This window comes from Amblyraja radiata, chromosome 19 (assembly GCF_010909765.2).
Source record: "Amblyraja radiata isolate CabotCenter1 chromosome 19, sAmbRad1.1.pri, whole genome shotgun sequence".
NCBI lineage: Eukaryota > Metazoa > Chordata > Chondrichthyes > Rajiformes > Rajidae > Amblyraja > Amblyraja radiata.
Genome location: NC_045974.1, coordinates 26,545,192 through 26,555,894, shown reverse-complemented (window position 1 = coordinate 26,555,894; position 10,703 = coordinate 26,545,192).

Sequence of the window (10,703 nt, the reverse complement as noted above, 5' to 3'; positions counted from 1 at the left end):
GTCCTAAGAAAACAATTTTAAATTGTGGAGAGGATGGGGGATAGAAGAATAGGACCTAGCATTAGAAGGGAGAAAAGTGGCACATGAAACTAGGGGAGGTACAGATGGAATTGAAGTAAGAAAAAAAGCAGGTTTATTTCAGATTCAATGATTCAATGATATTTAATTGCCACATGTACCTAAGTGCAGTGAAATGCTTTGTTTTGCATATACAACCCGGTAAAATCATACAGCAGACTTCACCTAGGCTGCACACAGGAGACGCCACGTTTCTGGTGCCGACAAAGTTGCAAAGGTTCATCGAACCGTCTATCTTCTACCTGCCGCCGCACGTGGCAGCAGACGACGCCCCGCTGGGCCCCACCTTTGTTCCTGGAGCCTCCCTTCAGCCCCCACCTTTGTTCTTGGCAGCCTCTGATGCGCCCCCCTTCGTCCTCAGCATCTCCTCCCCCCTGCTGGGTCCCCCTTCCTTCTCAGCTGCCCCCTGCTGGGTGGCCATCCTACAGGCCCCCTACGATCTCGACGCTCCACATCCACCTCCACCTTTGATTTAAACCTTGAAGAACGACGAAGATAGCTTTAAAGCATTTGTGCGTAAATGTATGATTCATGGAAAACAAAGCTGCTGAGAGAGAGGTGCAACTGTGGTGGATAATATAAAGCGCTGTGGTGTGCTCAGTAAACCAAACTATTTCCATTGAGGGAGAATTGAGAATTGGAGGAAACTGATTTAAGGTGACTGGCAAAGGTGGTTCTTTACATCCAAAATTCACAGTCTGAAGGTTGAATGGAATCAAATTCAATGAGAAAGTTTATCATCAGATATTTAAACGATTATTTATCACAACACCGAAGGAGGCCATTCAACCCATCGATCCATGCTGCCTCCTGGTTGAAGAACCCCTTCAGTCCCGTTACGCTTCCATTAACTTTTAACATTGTTTGTAGTTATTTTTTGAGGGCATACAGTATCATTTCTGAAGCAGCCTGCATCAGCGAGAGTGAGCAGCACTTCCTTCACCATGATGTGCCTCCTGATAACTGGTGGAAAAAGGATTGGGAGTGAATGGAAGTCATAAATAAAATTCTCAATGGAGTTTGAGATTACAGCAAGGACATTATTTTGAAGATGGTGGTGCGTTGCTTTGTAGAACCTCTGCAATCCTATTGCTAAAGATGTTTCCACAATGATGTTGGGTAGGGAGTTCTGGAGGTTTAGACTCAGCAACTGAGAATGGGTGGTGATACCTTTAATGCTTCAATATTCAACAGTGATTCAATTCAATATTCTTTCATTTTCTGGTGTTCAAGGGCAGCATGGTGTTGCAGCAGTAGAGTTGTTGCCTTACAGTACCAGAGTCTTGGGTTTGATTCTGACCATGAGTGCTGTCAATACAGAATTTGTATGTTCTCCACGTCACCTGCGTGGGTTTTCTCCAGGTCTCCAGTTTCCTCCCACACAACAAAGACATGCAGGTTTGTAGGCTTGCTATAAATGTAAATTGTCCCTAGTGTGTGTACGATAGTGTTAGTGTGCAGGGATTGCTGATCGGAATGCACTCGGTGGGCCGAATCTCTAAACTAAACTAAGCTAAACATTTAAAAATTAAGCAATTAAATATTTAAAAAACAATTCAGATTTTGAAAGATAAACAAACACCATATATTTTAAAGCACCTGAGAACATTTTTTCACACAGCGGGTGGTAAGTATATGGAACGAGCTGTCAGAGGAGACACAAAATGTGGGAATAACTCAGCGGGTCAGGCAGCATTTCTGGAGAAAAGAAATGGGTAACGTTTTTGGGTCGAGACCCTTCTTCAGACTGAGAGTCAGAGGAGAGGGAAACAGAGAGGTATGAAAAGGTATATAGGACAAATTAATGAGAGATATGCAAAAAGACAGATCAATGCCAGCAACCATGATCAAGGAAAGATGGAGCCCACAGTGGTCCATTGTTGGCTGTGTGGAAGGCACTAATGAGTAATATAAACATTCTTCTTTTTTTTCTCTTTTTTTTTCTCTTCTTCTTCCTTTTCCTTTTCCTTTTCCTTTTCCTTTTCCTTTTCCTTTTCCTTTTTCTTTTTCTTTTTCTTTTTCTTTTTCTTTTTCTTGTCTGCAGCAGGGTGATGCCATCTGGTTCGACATCCATAGGTGTCCGCCCTAAAAAGGGCGCATGCTCCGAGTTGGCAACAAACTGCGGCGACTGAGGCTGCATTTCTGCTGCTGTCTCTGTTTGTTGTCGTTCGCCTAACTGAGGTCGGTTGACAGGGCTCACCACGGGGAGGTCGACAATATGAGCCCCGATACAAACAGTGAAACTCAGTAGGACAACAGTCAATAGTATGAACACTTGGGTAATGGAAGGACGGAGAGCGAGGGGATGCAAGAGTTACTTGTAGTTAGAGAAATCAATATTCATACCACCGGGTTGTAAGCAGGTTGTAATCAGATGAGGTAGTTGAGGCAGGTATTATCACAACATTTAAAAGACATTTGGACAGGTATATGGATACGACAGATTTAGAGGGATATGGGCCAAATGCAGTCAGGGATGGTCGACAAGGCAGAGGCTTGTACTGATTACATACTGTAGCCCACAGTGAGCAAGGGTAACTTGCCATTGGCAACAAGTTCTGATGAAATCAGGCCTCGTCAGATGCAGCAAACCTCTCTATATTCTTAAAAATCTATGATTAACCAAGTTCTATCACTTTCAGACTTAAAATTAGCAATGAGCACATATCTTTTCTTTTGAGAGTAGTTCATCTTCTTGAGTTTCTAAAGAATTTTCCGATTGATTACACTCACTTGGAGGTTCAATGATGATATACTTATTTAGCTTTCCTTTAACGTGAGCCACAAGGATTGAAGGTTTTGCCTCAGTAACACTTAACTACAGTGTTCTTCCCTAATAGCTATTTATGCACAGTTTCAATGTGAACTAACTCTCATTTAGGACGGATAGTTAATGGACTCTGCTATGCTTTATTTTTGAAGTCGTAGATAAAGCAACCTCCCATTGAGATAATTCCTTCCTCTGACAAAATTGACATGAATTGTATGGGATATTATTAAATACCAATTTTAAAAATGTAGAGTGAGAATTAGGATATAATTTATGTCTTGCATACATTTGACATAATCTGCAGTGTTGATATGTTCAGTATTGGTAATAGCACCCAGATGTCCTATCACCTAGCCATATTTGTCATATATGGGTGATTTTACTTCGGAGTCACGTGAGTGACTACGTGAAGACCCCGTCCAGTACGCATGCGTGTCATATCGTCTATCGCATTGCGTGATGACTGGCATGGTGAACGTTATTCTCCTGCCAGCAACAGACCTGAGGTAAGTTTTTAAAATTCTTTCAGGTTTTTTTAATTTTCTTGCAGGAATCTCTACTTAGAGGTCCTGCTAAAAGTCCGGGGCTAAGTCAGGACGGAGGGGAAACCCCAGACTCGGACTTCAGGGAACCCCGGTCACGAGGAATCCCTCCCACGGACCTAGGCGCTTGGAACCGCGGAATGCGGGTAGCGAGAGACGGTAAATTCACCTTTGAGCCGCTGGCAGTAAAACCAGCGGCTTCATATGGTGGAGAACCCGCTCGGGAGACCGCGGGAAACGGGGAGCGGACACTGGTGGATTCACCTTCGAGCCGCTGGCTGTGGAGCCAGCGGCTTCATATTGGTGCCGGGGACACCGGGACAGCTGCTCCGGAGACCGTGGAATACGGGGAGCGACCTGTAGAACCCGCTCCGTAGACTGCGGGATGCGAGGAGCGGACGGCAGTAAGTACTGTGCCGCTGGCAGTTAAACCAACGGACCACAGGGACCACAGAGGAACCCCAGCTGTAACAAACCACGACCACGAGACCAGGCTCGGGAGGAATGTTGCCCCGCAGCAGGTTTTAAAAGGACATGCAGGTAAATTCCTTACTCGAAGGTCGTTTTGTGCTATTTTGTGAGAATATGATACAGGAATGGACGCCAGTGGGAGCAACTGTGATCGCATATCCCGCATGGAGCGGTTGATGGATCAGATGCTCCAATGTGACATGCTCCGGTATATGGAGCCTAGTCACCAGGGGGTCCTGGGACGCCCATAGCAGCATCTTATTGAGGGCTGCATAATGCAACTCCCTCGACAGAGGGCTGCATTAGGAGTCACTTCTGGGCTGACTCTGAAGACAGGGGTTTGGCTGAAGAAACCACAAGTGTGCAGGAGGTGCAGGAACAACACTACCAGCAGCAGGAGTTCGACGAGTGGCCGTCGGGTTCAGGAGGCCACATCATCAAGCAAGACCTCACATCTTCGACGGCAGCACCCCTACGCACCCACCATCAAACCACGATGAACTGAAGCTGGTGAAAGCTTGAAGGCCGTACAACCAGGACAAAGGTCTTTTTTAGGCCACAGCCCAGAACGGCCTTCGTTGGAAGATGCACCAACCTCGTACGCGAGCTCCTCTACCTCCAGGAGCAGATGTAAAATCATGCACACATGTTTGAGGCAGCTCCTGGTCAGGTTGCATAAGTCCTCCCATTCAAATAAAGGTATGAAACCTCATCGATGATGTCTCCAGTCACGGATACAAGTTGGTAATATTAAACTGGTTTGAATATTTACACTGGTTTGGGATAACACTAGATTAGTTTATACTGCACACAGGTATGGTTGGAATTGCCTTTCAAGACAAGGCTCACAAGAATGGGATGTGGACTGATCATTGTCAACAGCCTCAACCCGCATGTGCAATATAGACTTTTCTGAATAACTTCCATGTGATCATTTCCGCTCACAGGGTTGAAGATATTTGAAATTTAACTGGATGAGGCAACTATTCACTCAGCTGCGTTACAATGGGCTAACTCCAGTTTCCAGATTATTTACCAAATCACTACTATCAGTGCTTCGGCTGCACAGAGCTAACAAATAAGTAGCATGGCCAATCTGGATGATATTGAACATACTGTATTTTACTAAATTAGCCTTATCAGCCACATAGCTATATTTGAGGAATTGGTTCTCACCCATCCAGTTAAATTTAAATTAAGTTGATACCAACTGAAACTATTGATTGTTGGGATACAATCATCCATTTATTGGTCTGGGATCAGCTCTGAGACAAAAAATTAGACCTCTGCTATTTTTAGCTGAAACAATCAAAGTCACAATGATGGACAGCTTTGCTCCACTAAAACCTCTTATCCGTAAATCTTCAGTCATTTCCAACTGATGCTATTGCCCAAAGATGGGTAATTTACTAATACCATCTCTAGTTACGGAGGCAGATGGGATTAGCATGAGTTATCAAGTGTTCAGTCATGGTATCAACTGCCAATGGACACCAGGTGCATTCTGGGCATTAAAGAGTGTGTGGATATGCATATACAGCATGCACAAGTCCAAGATGATACACTTTGGTGGTGGTATAAGTTAATCACAAAGGTACAATCAAATCAAAGTATCCGGTGATAGTTTTACCAAACCACATTTAGCACTGGTGTATTATTATGCAAAATCAATGATAACACTTAATGAATGTGTGATCACAAAGTATTTAATGACAATGTGGATTGATAGAACACTAACTATTGAGTTGCTTGCATCCAGTTTCAATCAACAATGAACGAGGCATACAGTGGCGAAGGGTGCATTCTCGCTACACTAGGAAGGAATGTTCTTTTATGTCTTCCTCCATTTGGCCTCAATAGACGGGTTTTGCAAAATTCAGTAAGATTCCTGCTTCCGGGTTTTCATAGTGCCTGCCTGGGTTATACACCTATGGCTCCAGCTGAGGCGAAGAATGAACATAAAACCTTACATGGTTAATTCAGGATAAAAAGATGCTGGTTCAGTTGTGATGTTGAAACCATCCTCTGCATGATATAACCAATCATAGACTTACAGACTCTGAGAGATCGTTTCTATGGCTTGGGTTGTCAAACCATGAGCGTTAAGAGTGCTCACTACAGATTGCAGGGATAGCACCAAATAGCAGCTATCTGCATAGGAGATGGGAAGCATTGTTTATGCTTCCTTACGTTTAACTCGGCACGGATGACTGACACATTAAAATTCAGTTTTATGGGATTATAACATTAAGTTACTATTCCATTACTGTGCCTTAAGTACCTCCTAATCATTTGGCTGATGAGTACATAAACCACTCTGTCCGGTCTCACCCTCTGATATCCAGAGAATGAAGGTATCGTCACCTTAAAACCTCCCAGGTTTAGGGACGCAGAGATATGGGTTGTTAACATTGTACTACGTCACTTCACCGATGGGCACTAGCAACATCCCTGCCCATGGTCATACTCACGTTATAGTGATTTTGCCATGGCACTGAGTACAGCGCTATGGGCCCAGTCATTGCAACACTGGATAGGATGATCATATCTGCGGGCTATAATACATGTTTTGTTTATGATTAATCAAGCAGATTAGACAGGGACACAAGACCAAACTAAAGTTGCATATCCCATGGACCTTGGGTTGCGTGTGATCATGCATTTACACCAGTATGTCAAGGTTCCTAAGAGCTTTATAGACTGACAGCAATATTATCAGTTACATAAAATCTTGTTAGAAGGAATCACTACGAACCTTCTCCAGATGGTTATATGGGTCTGGCATATACAGGAGTGTACATTGACATTGAGTCTCACTCCACCAGGACCGCTATACCTCAGCAGCAGGGATGGACCACATCCTAGCGGTTGCAGGACGGTCAAACTATTGATCTGTCCAAATATTCAGAATAAACCTATTGCCAGATCAGGGGTATTTGCCAACTCTATGTTAGGTATGGTTCATACTCCCTCCAGGTTGAGGGAGGTTACTATTGCCACTATTATACATTAATAGCATCAACATGTCTATATCTATGTCATGTCTGAATGCATTCTTAATGTTCACTCATCATTGGCCCGTGACTCCGAAGTAAAATAGTAAGATTAAACGAGAACTTACCAGTTTGAAGTTTGATCTTTATTTTATGAGGAGTAACGTTGAGGGATTACGTGCCCTCCGCTCCCAGCCCCTCTGTCATAAAGTTCAAATGGTATTATGGTTCTCTTATCTTACTATGTTCAGTTCAACAACTGTTTTCTGTGATTTCACACCGCTGCTTTGAAGATTGACACGCATGCGTACTGGATGGGGTCTTCACGTAATCCCTCAACGTTACTCCTCATAAAATAAAGATCAAACTTCAAACTGGTAAGTTCTCGTTTAATCTTACTATTCTTCAGTAACTGTCAACTTTGGTCTCCCGCTACTTTGATGCTGTATACAAGGAAAATCCGTAATTCTATCCCATTTCTTCTTTTTCTAGATTGTTAAGAAACATAATTCCCCCCCCCCCCCCCCCCCCGGAAAACTGCATGTCCCGATGGTTACTTGTGAAATTTCAAGTTGGCATATTTGTTGAATGGGGGATATACCTGAAATAAAAATACTTTTAAACGGTAGGTATTAATAATTAAAATATTCATCACCCTTAAAAATATTCCTTTATTCTTGCTAAAATTATAAATCTTACCCTTTTTTTCAAAGATTTCTTGTCCCGATGACTGGAGTCATTTACCGTCACTTACCTTTGTTGAGCAATCCCTCGTGCAACAATACCGTGTTCTTATTGAATGTTCTCATTCACATATAGGCTCCCGGGACCAGATGATTGAGTCCAAGAATAAAAGAACACATCTTTAGAAAGGAGATGAGGAAGAATTAATTTTGTCAGAGGCAGGTGAATCTGTGAAATTCATTGCAACAGATGGCTGTGGAGGCAGTCAATAGGTATTTTTAAGGCGCAGATTGACAGATTCTTGATTAGTAAGGGTGTAAGGGGTTATGGGGAAATGGCAGGAGAATGAGGTTGAGAGGAAAAGATAGATCAGCCATGATTGAATGGCGGAGTAGACTTTATGGGCCAAATGGCCTAATTTTGCTCCTATAACTTATGAACTAATGAACATGAACTTGTGCTGCTTTTTCCTCTTGTTCTTATTATACATCACTTTGGGTGCACTAGAAACATCTCACAATGTTGGAAGTTCCTCATTTTAAGTGTCAATTTCAGTTAAAGTTCCTGTGGGATCGCAGTAGAAGGGCATATTTCGTTAAAAGAAAAGAAAGCTCCTTGTCTTCAGTTTTAAATGAGAGTGATGATCTTGGTTTAACCAGAAGAGTTCAATTACTTTATCAGCTATTTGTAACCTAGTACATAATTAGAAGAGGCCTTCTATAAATAGTATCATGCATTTGTAAAAATTAAATAGCTCTCTTATTTCTCCCTCATGGCTTGTTATCCTTATAAATGTATTCCGAGAACTTCAGAAGAGATGAGGTTTAAATGAGCTGTAACTTGGAAATAAGAAATATTGGCCCAGATTTCATGACTGTGATGATGGTGAAACCGTCAGCATTTTCCAGCATTACATTACCAAATTGATAGAGACTTTTGGAGTGATGCAATAATGCAGATAAATGTAGAAATTTAGAAGTTCTCATTAATTCCCTTCTCTTCACAATCTTTTATAATCTTTACATAGTGTAACTTCCAGGACTCAACGATCTGATGTGAAACTTAGGCATTTATAAGCCATTCCTCATATAATTTTTATTACATCAAGCATAATTTAGTAATTGCTTCCTAAGGCATGATTACTGTTTAGCATCCTCTCTGTCAAAAAAAATAATTATTTATGTGTGGATTATAATTCCCTTGATTCGAGTATTTAGATATCAATGGGCTGCACAGTGGCGCAGCGGTAGAGTTGCTGACTTACAGTGCAAAAGACCCAGGTTTGATTCTGACCATGGGTGCTGTCTATACAGAGTTTGTACGTTCTGCCTGTGACTATGTGGGTTTTCTCCGCGGCTCTAGTTTCCTCCCACACTCCAAAGATGTGCAGGTTTTTAGATTAATTGGTTTCTGTAAATTGTTCCTATTCTATTTTCCAGACAAATTATCTCAGCACTTTTGGTGCAGTTAAAAATGAATAGCAATAGCAAACTAAATGGAACATATATAGACGATTTAGAAGACTATCAATGAGAGCAATACTCCTAGTCTAACACAAGAATTCATATACAAACACTGGACTGTAATCTGAAGACTAGAAATTTGGAGATGTTCCAGTTTCCTCCCACACTCCAAACACAAGCGAGATTGTTGGTTAATTGGCCCTCTGTAAATTTCCCCTAGGGTGTAGAGAGTGTACCTTAAAGTGCGATAAGATGGAACTAATGATGATTGATGGTCTGCATGAACTCAGTGGGCTTGTAAATAGCTCATTCTAAGCATCCCCCCCAGTTTAGTTTCAGTCAATAAAATACTGAGTCAAGCACTTGCGCATCTAAACTGTATTTTGGAAAAGCACAATAACAGTTTCCCACTACTATACCTAACCACCGCAGGTTCGATCCTTGTATCTGCTTGGCCAAGCCCTTCTAGCCTCGTGCAAGCAGAGACACTACAAAAGGTCACGCAGTCACAAGCGTTCTCCCAGAAGGTCGACACCGGACCTCATGGGAGCGGCCTTTTATAGGTACCCGAAACTTGAGGGGCCGAACCATATGGGGGTGGTCTCTTTGCCGTCCAATAACAGATATTTATCGGCAAGAGTAATAAGTTTATTCCAAATTACAAAACGGGAACATTTTGAGTTTGGTGACAAACCACATAAGCTTTTAGCTCGCCAATTGAAAAAACAAGAAAAGGAAAATACTATAACTAAAATTAAATCAGAGAAAGATGAATTACTAATACTACCTAAAGATATTAATAACAGCTTTGATCAATTTTATCAAAAATTTATACACATCTAAAACTAAAATAGAAGATAGTAAAATTAAAAATTTTTTAGATAATTGTAATCTTCCAAAACTTGACCTTTTGGAACAAGAGGAACTTGGAGCTCAAATTACAATCGAAGAAATAGGTGAAACAATAAAATCGTTGAAAAATGGTAAGACACCAGATGGTTTTAGTAATTAATTTTATTTAAAAATTAATGAGATAACGACTCCTTATTTATTTAATTTATATTCTCACGCTTTTAAAGAAAATAAACTACCTGAAACATTAGCAGAATCAACTATTACGCTTATTCCAAAAAAAGATAAAGATTTAGAAGATCCGGGCTCATATAGAGCTATATCACTTTTAAATACAGACAAGAACATTTTAGCAAAGACTTTAGCAAGAAGTTTAAGCAAATATATTAGTAAATTGCTAAACCCTGATCAAACGGGGTTTATACCTAAAAGATATTAATTTAATAATTTTAGACGCCTGTTTAATAAAATGTCCTCACATAAAGTAGAGGAAGAAGATATATCAATTATTTCTTTGGATGCAGAGAAAGCATTTGATCAGGTAGAGTGGCAGTACTTATATAAAGTACTGCAAAAATTTAATATGGGAGAGAATTTTATTACATGGGTAAAATTATTGCATGATAAACCGATGGCAAGAATATTAACTAACAATGTGTTATCTCAAAAAATTCAATTATCAAGGGGTAATAGGCAGGGATGTGCGTTATCACCTCTGCTATTTGCTCTTATAGAAACATAGAAACATAGAAATTAGGTGCAGGAGTAGGCCATTCGGCCCTTCGAGCCTGCACCGCCATTCAATATGATCATGGCTAATCATCCAACTCAGTATCCCGTACCTGCCTTC